Below are 12576 nucleotides of genomic sequence, written 5' to 3'. Positions count from 1 at the left end.
TCCGTAGCATTTCTGGCTGCTACCTTATCTCTGTTAACTTCATCTTCCAATCTCTTATTTTTCTACTTCTTTTACAATCTGGTATCATCTTTACTGAGATAGCCTTTGTCATTAGTAATGTTGATTTTGTTCTTCCTACTAGTACTCTGGTCTGCAGCAGTTATGTTGAGAGGGATATTGGGGTCTCTGTCAAAGGTCCCCTGGATTTTAGGAATACTACGCTAAGCTAGAGGATCCCAGAAAGTAAAACTGGCCAAGCAGTTTCTTTCTTTTAGGTAAAGCCCTTTCTCCCTCATACACTGTCACTAAGCAGTGGTCTGGTTGTCAAAGTAGTGAACCATCTGGGTTTGCATTGTAGGATGGGTGGTGTCTCTCTTGATGAGACAGGCCATCACCTCCCCGTCATTTCAACGTGCAAAGAGAAGGGGTAACATCAAGGGGCAGGAGCTCTTGCACATTCTCCGATCTGTCACCCATGAGAATGGCTGCGTGTGCAGCTCCACCGTGTGCCACTTCCTCTCGAGGGCTGATGGTTTTGTTGAGCTCCTTTCCATTCAAGAAATTTTTCAGCAACTTCTGAAACTTTGGGGTATAAGTGGGACCACTCACTGTCACGATCTAATTAATATGGCTCTTGTCAAGTTTGGCATCTTTCAGAGATTCCTCTACTAGCTTTAGGACACCGCAGAAGAGATAAGCATTCAGCTGCTCGAAGTGAGCTCAGGAAAGAGAAGTGTAGAAATCCATGCCCGTACAGAGTAAGTCAGTTTCAATTCTGGCACGAGCAAAGAAACTCAAGATACATTTTGCCTTCTCATAGGCAGTGTAGAAGCAGCACACTGCCTGCTTGTTGGAGGCTATAATCCGTCATCTTGTGCTTGCATTTTAACACTTCAATCAGGTGACCCACCATACAGTTATCAAAATTTTCCCCACCCACGTGGGTGTTACCAGTTGTGCATTTTACTTCAAAGATGTCATCCTGGAGGTTTAGGATAGATACATCAAAGGTGCCACTACCTAAGTCAAAGATCAACATCTTTTTCAAAGCTTCATTTTTGTTGTTGTTGTTGTTTTTAAATCTGGGCCATAAACTATACCTGCTGCAATAGTATCCTGATCCTTAGTATCCTGATTTACTATCTTAATATCCAGGATAGTAAGATCAGTGATGGTCCCTGCATCTTTGGTAGTCTGACACTGTAAATCATTTAAAGTAGATTGGAACAGTAATTATTGTATTTTCTGCCTTTTTATCCCTTCAGCAAACTCTTTCATCTTGCTTAGAAGAAATCTCCTCTGGGGAAAAACATTATTTCCTTTATATTCTACAATTACTTTGGACTTTCCCTTTTCACAAATCATGTGGAAAGGCAGTGCTTCATTCTGGCTGAACCATGGCATCACCAAACTTGTGGCCGATAAGCCTACTGGCATCAAAGACGGTACTGAAGTTCACCACCTCTTGGTTCTCTTAACTTCATTGATGAGGTGATCACTTTGTGAAAAATACATAATTTGGACTGGTACGGATGCCTTGGTAATTGGCAATGATCTCTGCTTTTCCAGGCTGGAAGATCCCTACACATGAGTAAGTGGAACCCAATTCAACACCAATTGGCAGATCTTGATTAAAGAAAGAAAAAGGGGAAATGAAGAAGAATATAGTTTAAAAGAAATCAGTGTTAACAAAAGTCTTTTGCAATTATCTCTAGAGGAGACCTGTATCTTCTATTTTCTCCACCACTTCGCTTTCGCTGTATTTTGATCCTTATGTGGGTCTAACTCAAATATAAATGGGTTCAGTTTTACAATCTATTCAGATGGTAATGTGTTCCACTTGTTTTCTATTGTTTGCAGACCTCCACTGCACTTGGTAATAGACGTCTAACTATAAGGTGACCACCAGAATTCTGAGAATGGAATTGAACCATCATGGCAACCAACAAGGCTTCAAAGCTCTGGAGTCATTTCTGGCTTCCCTCATGCCCACATCTAATTTCTTTCCAGGTCCAGTCCATTCTTCCTCATTGCATGTATCCTTCACCACTGCCACCACCCTAGGTCAAAGTTTTATTACTTTGTGTTCAGACAACCACAGTAGCATTATCACCAGTATTTCTCCTTTCTCTGATGTCATGACTTATTCATCACCATCATCCATTCATCCATCCATCCATCCATTCAGTAAACATCAACTATATATCTACCATTTGCTAAATACTGTGTTAGATGTTGAAAATAAAAGGATCAATTAAATATGGCCACCATCCTCTATGAATACCATCATGCTGACCTTTTTAAATTATTCCTTTTATCACACTAACCCTTACTCAAAAACTTGTTCCCCATGACCTACCAAATACAATAAATAAAATAAAACAGATCTAACTAATCTTTCCAACCAGAATAGCTTATAGAACCAGATAGACACAGATTCAAGTCCTGACTCTGCCACTTGTAGCTTTGTTAGTTTATTAATGATTGGGCATGCTTTTTAACCTCTCTGATCTGCAGTTTCCTTAGCTTTAGTATACCTACCATTTTGGCACATAGTAGGTGCTCATTAAAAGTTCTTTTGATTTTCCTTGTCTCTAACTAACGGGCATCCCCAAACATAGATTCATATAGAATGAGAATATAACAGATTCTTTTTTTTTTTAAGATTTTATTTATTTATTTGACAGAGATAGAGACAGCCAGCGAGAGGGAACACAAGCAGGGGGAGTGGGAGAGGAAGAAGCAGGCTCCTAGCGGAGGAGCCTGATGTGGGGCTCGATCCCCTAACACCGGGATCACGCCCTGAGCCGAAGGCAGACGCTTAACGACTGCACCACCCAGGCACCCCAAGAATATAACAGATTCTTGATATCATCAAATAAAACTCCCTAATTTGATAATTGGGGAAATGGAGGTATCATTTGGGAAATGAATGCCTCTCCATGACATTGGTATTTGGTAGTAGATGGCAGTCTGGTTTCTAGTCCTCCTGACTCCACATTGAAGCACGAAATGAGAGCAGCCAGGAAACATTCACGGAAGAAATTTAAGGCAGGAAGGCAAAGGCCATTCCCAATCAGAGGAATGTTAAGGTTGATAATACAGATTTCAAATATGTAGCAATGTTCTCAGTTTATAGGGAAAAGGCTGGTTTTATTTTTCTCCAAAGGCCAACATAGTAGTTATTGACGAATCTAAAGCTGAAAGCACAACAAATACTTAGCTGTATGGTAACTTATACAGTATCATCTCCACTGGATGTAAAGATGAAATTGAAGATAGGAGGCAGAATGACAGCAGAGTGACTCAATGAACTCTAGAAGGTTAATCCTGGGCTGGTCTTTGGAAATCATTGGGTCTAAGCCATTCACATGACAGGAGAAAAGAACAAAGGTCCAGAGAGTTCAAGGGATGGTCCAAAATTGCACAGATACTCAAAGACAGTGCTGGGGCACCTGGCTTTTTAAAATTTTCCAACTGTTCCATTTTATTACACTGGGTGCTCAGAGAGATATTTTCATCACTTACCGTTTGTTGAATACCTTTAATGTGCAGATCACTGGGCAGAGCACCAAAGAAACGTTGAGAAGTTACACTTGGGCTGAAGGCAGGTAAAGAGCAAAGGGAAGAACAGCTGTGCAGGGGCTCCATGTGCACATGCACCTCCAGTTGCAGAGGCAAAACATATTGATGTCTATAGTCACAGCCAGCCTGGGCAGGGCAACTCCAAAAGAGGTTATTATACTGTCTTTTTAAATTAAAATTTAATAAGTTATATTCAACACGAGTTGAAAACATTCATAAATTTAATGAATCATCTAATTAAATATTGTATATGCAACAGTATGGAGCAGACTGAGAAAATCTTAAGAGTTATTTTTATGCTTAAATGCAATTAGTAAGCAATGTTTTAAAAACAAAACCCTCTTGAATTTCATAAAGCTTTTTTTTTTTCTCACGCAGGAAATGTTTATTTCATAAATCATCCCTTGTTTTCAGGAATTACATGTTTATTCTTGCTTTTAATGCTAAGTAGTCAGCTGAACTACAATTTATCCCAGGCACGGTGTTGTCAGTCAAGACTTGGCCACGCCCAATTTCATGCAGAGTAATTACACAGGAATACTGTCAAGTATCTTGTTGTGTTATGATGCCAAAATGATTCCATGTTAGCAGGCTCTATCACTGGGGCAAAACTACATTTTCTTAATCAGGATATGACATCTAGTTCATCTATACTCTTTCCTTCTTATGCTTTCCTTATCCTATATTGTGTGGTAAAGTTACTCTTTACTCTCTTTAGCAGGTATCAATGAAATATCTTTTAGTTAATATGTCAGCTAGCTTTATGCCCAATATTCAATGTCAAGTGGAAAGCTCACTTTGAAATTTCACAAGTAGTTTTCTAGACAAGTTCATGGTGTGCATGCAAGTTTGGAAGAATGTGAGCCGCAGCATCCTGGGTTTGAGATACCGCTCCCCAGCCCTGCTCTGAGTGCCTTCTACTGACTTTGGAACTTTGGTAATGCATAGAATATTAAACGCCGCCCTTCCAAGCAGCATGCTAAGTGTGGAACAAATCATCTCTCGCATAGCCTCAATTCCCTGAGAGAGTTAATTTAGTCCAAATGAAAGATTTTCAGATATCCAAAGGGCGGAAATGGGGAGTTCAAGCCTTGAACTGTAAGTAATGTTTTATTTCTTCAGCTGGGTCATATGTACACAGGTAATCACTGTATTATTCCTTTTACCAGTTTGGTACTTCTTAACTAATAGAATCATCCCTTTGAGGTTCATGGATATAATCAGTTCTTTAAAAAATAATAATTACCCTAAGTACCACATTTGGTATTGTAAGAAATTTAAGCAACAAAAACAGATTATCAGCACGCCTTCACCTAGGACCTGTCATCACTCCGCACATTCTTAAGACTAAATTCTAGAGGGTCACGAGATTCAGCTAATAAACAATACAGTTGGATCACCTTCTACCCTGTGCTATTCTGGGGTTACAACCCTATTCCATCCCCTTCCTTACATGACTTAGCGTATACCGGCCAGCTAAGGGTAAACTTTGCTTTTCTTCCAATTCAACTATTCCTCAGGCCTTTATGCATTCCCCCAGCAGCTGTGTTATCCCTAATATGAAAATGATGATTTAGCCTTAGGGAAAAAATCAGGTTAAAGATGATAAATTGCTTTGGAAGATGAGAATAATGGCCTATATATATTATAGAAAATTATTGCAGCCTCTCTGCATCTGAGAAAGAACATAAGCTGACTTTTCTTCCCCCTTTCCAGAGCAAAATGTGGCTCTGGAAAAGCCTAAGGAATGAAACAGAGGGAGGCAATTCATCCAACTCTATCTAACCAGAAATAAGAAAGGAACCATAGGAGAAAATCTGATTTATGAGAACTGTCAATAAAGAATGTCAAGAAGCTCCAAAAAACCTGCAGGTGTTGCTGTTAGTCAAATCTATGTCAGTTTTTATATCTAATAATGTGTCATGAATTAAAATGTATTTATGCATATAGATGGTGCATTTGATTACAACTCAAAAGCAGAATAATACTCAATTGCTTCACATTAATGCCTATTCAGAAAATAGAATTCTGAAGCATTATTCTCCAGCAGATGTAGTGGTTAGTGATGTGGGAAACAGAGGCAGAAGAGAAATTATTAAATTTCCTTACTACCCACAGCTCACTGATAAGTCCTTGAAACAGGCGAAGTGACATTCATTCCTCTAGGGACTCAACTGCTTCAATGTTAATACTTCACTAAGGGCAAAAGGCAATCTTAGCTCACCCCCTACCCCAGGATCCTGTAAGCCTACCTTATAACAATTCTTTTAGAAATTTCCTTTATCTCTAACCCCCTCCCCCAAGATACATGTTGACAATCAACCCCCAAGCATATGGCCCACCGACATACATCTGAAGGATGTCATGACTCAGGTATCATTAGAAGGTAATAAAGGACCTTTTCCCAACAATGGCTAGCCCCCTCAAGGTCCTGGAAACCTTGCTTCCAAAATTCCTTAGAGACTCAACGCTATCCCTAACCCTCTGCCAACTTGAAAGTATATAATGGACCACTCGTCATGATTCTGATGCAGGTTTTTCTGCCCACAGGTCCTGTCCCAGTGCTTTGATAAAACCACCTTTTTGCACCAAAGAGGTCTCAAGGGTTCCTTCTCGGCCGTCGGCTTCAAACCATCGGCTTCAAACCTTGGCATCTTTCCTACATCAGTTAGGATATAGAATATCTAAAGTGATTACCTTGCACTAACCAGGCTCACACATGCGTATCTATTCAGCTTTCAGAGACTTTGCAGGTCTAGAGGACTAAGGCACACACGTCAATTAATAAAGGTAAAACGTGATCAAATACTTCAAGGTACTTTGTAAATGTTAATTGCTTTAGAAATGCAATATATCATCATTCATCTTAAGAATATAGTAAATTTCTGAAATATCAAGCATACATATATACACACACACACACACACCTGCACATACGTACATATATACACACATATATACACATATATATGCAATTGTTCTTAGACACAATCTAAACTGTTACTATTTGAAAAGAGTACTCATTTAAAAATATGTGGGCCCTAAAAATGCAGTATAGCCTGTAAGGGCAGAGAAAAATACAGGATCAGGGAGGGCACATAAAGGCTTTAACTATATACTGGTGTTTTCTTTCTTCAGCAGGGTGCTGTGGGACTACTTTCACCCAGTAATTTCTTCAGCTGTGTGATGTATTATTCCTCTCAACAGTCTGGTATTCTTAACTAATGGATAATACCATTTTAAAGATAAAGAACACTCTATTCTAAACGCGTGTGGTTATTTGTGAGAGAGAGAAAAAATAAATAAATAAATAAATAAATAAATAAATAAATAAATAAATAGGAAAATATCTAACTGCTGTTCAGCTAGAGAACAAAATACAAACACGTGCTTCCACACAAACACACGCACACGCACACATGCACAAACGCACACACATATCACCACACGGTACAACGGGATTAGAATAACTGAAATTCTATTTTTGGCTCTACCACATCTGAGAGGACAGACCTTGTACAACTCACTTAACTTTGCTGAGGTCCAGGTGACTTGCCTGAAATTAAAAATCAGAGGTTTCACTTAAAATATTTTGATTTTTCAATCAAAAGAGATCTTTGGTCTCCCTAGAAAAAAAGGAGCTCCAGTACCCTGAGCCGGCCTTTCCACACAGGGACAACTGGGTGAAACAGCAGACAAGTGGCCCTCGAGGAGAACATGCGTTCTCTAGCTCACCACCAGCCCTGACACTCCCCACAATAAAGTTTACAGCAGGCCTGCTTCACTCCTTCAGCTTAGTTGCTGGATCCTTGTAAGCTCTCCCTTGCAGTCTCCCACCTCGCTTCTAGCACTCTCCCTCCTATTCTCCCTCCTGCACTCTCCTCCCTCCTGTATTCTCTGTCCCTCTTATATCTACCCTGCTTCCCTCCGGCAATCTCTCTCCTCCAGTGTCCTTTCTCTATTTTGCAACCCACTTCCTTCTTCCTACTAGTATTCTCCATCTAACCCAATGGTTCTCAATCTAGGTGTTTCTGCCTCCCACACTTCTGGGAAAATGTCAATGTCTAGAGACATTTTTGGTTGTCACAACTAGCCAGAGTGGTGTTACTGACACCTGTTTGTTCCATCAAGGTGATGAGGGAACAGAAGGCAAGCTGAGGACAAAGCAAAAACTGACACCCCGAACCCCCCCCCCCCCCACCATGGGATGTACGTGACATTCCTCAGGCACTCCTGGCTGCCCTAAAGGACAAGACTTGAGTCTCCCTCAGTTTACAAATGTCTCAGCTGTCTCTAAGAACAAAGCATTTCTATCAATAACCTAGCTTCTGGAAGGAAATGTAAATACAATGAATGTCCTTGTAACCTGCAGCCCATAAACAGATACTTGAAGCGGGCAGAGTGTAACATTCCTCCAGGAAGTTCCCAACTATCTTCATGTTAATGCCTTACTAGAGGGGTAAATGGCAAGGCCTCCGGTATCCTGTGAGTCTTCTTTAACATATGAAAGTACTTTCTCAACCTCCCTTTTTCCTTACCTCCCCCAACCCCATAGTATATAATCGGCCACCCCTCACAACCCGGGGCAGCAGCTCTTTCTGCCCACGGGTCCTGTCCCCGTGCTAATAAACCACCACTTTTCACTAAAGACGTCTCAAGAATTCTTTCTTGGTCATCGGCTCCGGATTCCACCCCACTGAACCTCACCTGTATTCCACAACCTCATCAAAGGCACATCTGACACTACCCTACAACGCATTAGGGACAGTCCCCCACAACAAAGAGCAATCTGGAGCAAAATGTCAACAGTGCTGAATTTGAGAAACCCTGCTCTAGAGATTATCGCCCCATACTAAACTTCTCTGACTTCATAAATTTCTAACAATCTCCAGCGGAAACAAGGGAACCTTCTCTCCTTCTTGATGAACTCACCGACAAACAACAAGATACAGAAACAAAAAAGTTTTAGTATGAGTGTTACAAAACATTTCAAATCAAAATAAGATGTCCTGGAGGGTGGAGGGGAAAAAATAAAATAATAAAATAAAATAAAAATAAATAAGATGTCCTCACTTTCGACCCTTGAGGTCTCAGTTATATTTCCTAATATTGAGACATTTAAGTGTTTATGTTGGGTTTTAATAAACACTGGAGAACCCGCATAGTAGAAAGACTGAAAGGAAATATAACGAATGCTAACCACAGGTGACCTCTAACAGGTGGCAAATTAACAGGAGAAAAACTGAAGCTTAATAATATGTATACCTCCTGTATACATGGTAGAGATCCAAGAAGACTGAGTAACTCTGCAAAATGGCCCATGCCTACCGCCTTCTATATCGTTTGCAGCCAAAGACAAAATGTGAGGGGAGAGAGCCAGCTATGGGAGGGCACCAGAAAAAGCACAGTAAGGTTGTAGTATAGATTTAAGTCCTTGCCTTCCTCCTTGGTAAAGAGTTTCTAGAGATTTAGGGTCACTTTCCTCTTCCCGGTACAAAGAGGAAGACACCTTTAGAAATGGAGACTTCTTTACAAATGCAAAGGTCTCTTACAAAAGAGTAACTTCTACTACTCATTGTCAGAACTTTTCCTTTGTCCGCTGTTTCTTAAAAAATACTCAGCTCAAAATAATCCTTATACCAAAGAGGCATATTTTAGGCTGAAATACTCTGCTCCCTTTCAATATGAGTTTTATGATTTTGCTTGCTTCATACGTTTGTTTTCCAAATTTTCTACCATGAAAATACATTACTATTAAAATTGTAAAAATCAAATATCATTTAAAACACCAATAAAAATGCTACCAACAGCAAAATCCTTTAACATCAGAAACCACAAGTTATTAGTATGAAAAAGACATCTTAAAATTTCTCACATAAAAACTTACAAAAGAGACACTTTGGATATGCCAACATAGGCTTTTGTCCAGAACCAACCAATGTTTTCTTTAACTGAAAAAAAAGCGCCTAAAAATACTAAGTAAAAGTTAATTTTTAAAACTCTGAAAACAGAAATTTGAGCATGTTGACATCATCGTTTCCCAAGGTTAGCCCAATTTACAATTTCATTACCAAGTATTCTCACAACTAGACATGAACTCACTAAAGAAATACTTCAAGGAAATCTCAATTACACATCACAAATATACAAACAAACTTTTAGGTCAACAAGCAAATGTCTTCTACTTAAACGAATTACCAAGTGTTGTTCTCTCTCCTCTATAGTCTCTCTCATCCTCTTGATTTTGAGATCTTTAAGAACCTCAGAAAGATTTCAACATTTATGAGGAAGCTGAGGTTTTCAGAAAAGTAAGAAATTCTCATCATTTCATATAAAATAAATGTCAAGTTGGATAAGGACCCATCTTGTTGGTTTACACCGTTTATTGTAATCAATTTAATATCACTTCCAGCAGTGTGGCACAGCGCTGCATAAACAATATGATAACTGGAATTCCTCTGCTCCTTGAATTAGTAAGCAAGTTACAGTGCATATCCATCATGCATAATGAGTCTGAAGCATGGCTTGATTACATTTCATTTGCATAAGAATTTTCCATAATTTTTTTAAACTGATCATTTTTAATTCAGAGTAGATTTAAATGCCACACAACTGCTGCCCTCCTCCTGAAATGCTAAGCAATCTTCTTACATAATACAAAAATGCTAATCAATTTTTTTCATGCAGATCCTAGCTTGCTAATGATTTTCCACCTTTCTACATGCTGTCAAATCTCATTACACTGTCACCTTTCTCGGGTTCACAATCGGAGTCCACGTTTACATGGTTCAATTCTAATTGCCACATTCTTTCGTTGCATTTACAAGAGAAACATCTTTTAAATAATCCTTGGATTGTCCAGTTTGAAGGATCATTTGCTCCCTTTGCATTCTGTAGTTTGTAAAACCCCTACCATTAATTTACAGAAATATTAATTCATTCTCCAATAAGCCAAAAGTGCGAAGAGTAAAAATGAAACAAACAGGAACAAACAACAGACAAATATAGATCTAGAAGTTACTTTACAATGAGATAAAATGTAGAAATAAAAATAGCTTACTAGTTATAATAATTTAGAAACACATTATCTCTTTGGGAATTATGACATTAATTATCCATAAGATATTCAGAGGATAGGCATTTTCTTGAATTGGGTATATACTTCTTAAAGTAGTGAAAGATCTTGAAAGATTTCCATGTGCAACATGTTGAATCTTTTAAGAGAAAATTTCCAAGAGTAGACCTTAGAAACCAAGACAGGGTGTGAAGCAAGTGACTCGGTTTTCAAACACACCATAAACTGACAATGACTTTTTAAAATGCTTAATAGAAAAAAAAAAGAATGGGTTGTATAGGGGAAGAAAGACTTGGTGGGAAAAAAATGAATTTTACTTGCTTAGTAAATTCAGATCCAAGTCTCTCAACAATGCCAAGTACCAGCCCGCTGGCTAGAGGTAACAGTTCCTGATAGACCTCACTACTACACGTTGAATTCTCTATTCTTTGCAAGGAAAAAAAATATTCTCCCCATCGAGGTAACTTTTTTTCCCCTCTGAAGAAACAAATTTTCATGGAGAAAAATCTGCATGGTAAAAGGATTTACTGAATTGTCCTGAAACATTTTTTTCCATCTGTAAATTCCTAGCTTAGATGGTACCACGGACACATATTTGCTCAGGGAAAAAAAATTCTCTTTTGTTCACCTGTTCAAGCACATGCCTAATTTCTAGAAACAACTAATTCAGTTTCACTCATTCATTACATAAAGCTTCTAAAAAGAGAATATGGAATATTCTCTGAAAAGTGGCTTATATGAAATTTTAATAAGCTGTTTCACATTTCAAAAATCACAAGATCACTGACATTTCCTAGAAGATTTACCCTTAGCTCAAGAACCAAAGTCACCTGTTTAATTTAGCACAGTAAAAACAAACCAGCTCTGTCCCGTTCCCTAAAAAGCAGTTTGTCATTAAAATAGAATTTAAATAAATAACCAGAAGCATTCGTTTGATAAACCCGTCTGATAAACAATAAACCTGCTGGAAATCTATATAAAACAAAACAAATAAATACGTTTCTTTTTAGAGCGATGACAAACACTTGACCAAACAGGAAAACCGTGCAAAACACAGGGAGACCAACAGACAGGGAATTTTGAGAGTTTCTGGAGCCCTTATGCGCTGAAGGCAAGGGACCTCCTCTAGTGACAGGAGACCCAAGGTGTCCAAAATAACCTTATGCCGCCACAGTGCTTCCCATTTCAGGGCAGATGGGCGTTTACAAAGTAGAAGCCTCTTTTCGTGCAAATTAACTAAAATGTAGGAAACCAAATCCAACCTTCAGGTACGGGTAAAGAAACGATACTGGATTCTGAAAGCTCAAATTACGAGACTCTAGAGGTCAGCCAAAGCATAACAAATTCAAACTTCAGAGTAAAAACATGCTTGTACATTCCTTCGCCCCTACCCAAAGCTATAATGGCCAGACTCCAGGGAATGTTCTGGAGCTTCCCCAGCAACCCCTCCCGCCCCGCTGCCTCTCTGACCTGAATCTGTGATGCCTGACATCGGGCCCAGCGACGACCTGCTCCTGCCCCTGACCCGCGCAGTCACATGGCGGGCTCGCGCCCCCGCGGCCCCCCACCCCCACCCCAGTTCCGCCAGTGCCAGAATGTGCGCCTGCGCAGGTGCCTGCGCCTGTGCGGTCTCCCCGGGGCCGCCTCCGCCCCGCCCACCGGCCCCCGGTTCGCCCGCAGGGCGCCTCCACTCCCATCTCCGCCAACTCCACAAATGCTCTCCTGGCTCTCTTTGCTTAGCCTTGTTTTTCATCACCCGTTTCCTCAGGTTTCTCCTATTCTTTTTCTTCCGTTTCTCCCCCATTCTAGTTTCTCATCCCTGCGCCCGTTCTTTTCTTACCTCGCTCTTATTTGCTCCTTACCAAAGCCTCTTAGTTCATTTCATCTTCTCATTTCCTCACTTTTCTCCCCGTAAG

The 12576-nt window shown here is 39.7% G+C and overlaps 1 pseudogene; it reads right to left on the bottom strand.

Annotated features, from left to right (window-relative positions):
* Positions 1-216: 216 nt before the first annotated feature.
* Positions 217-12357, bottom strand: LOC148106814 (heat shock-related 70 kDa protein 2-like; annotated as a pseudogene).
* Positions 12358-12576: the final 219 nt, after the last annotated feature.

Source organism: Ursus americanus, chromosome X, assembly GCF_024610735.1.
Source record: "Ursus americanus isolate L20-20 chromosome X, mUrsAme1.1.p, whole genome shotgun sequence".
Taxonomy (NCBI): domain Eukaryota; kingdom Metazoa; phylum Chordata; class Mammalia; order Carnivora; family Ursidae; genus Ursus; species Ursus americanus.
Note: the sequence above shows the minus strand (reverse complement) of the source record. Positions and strands in the feature narration are given on the sequence as shown.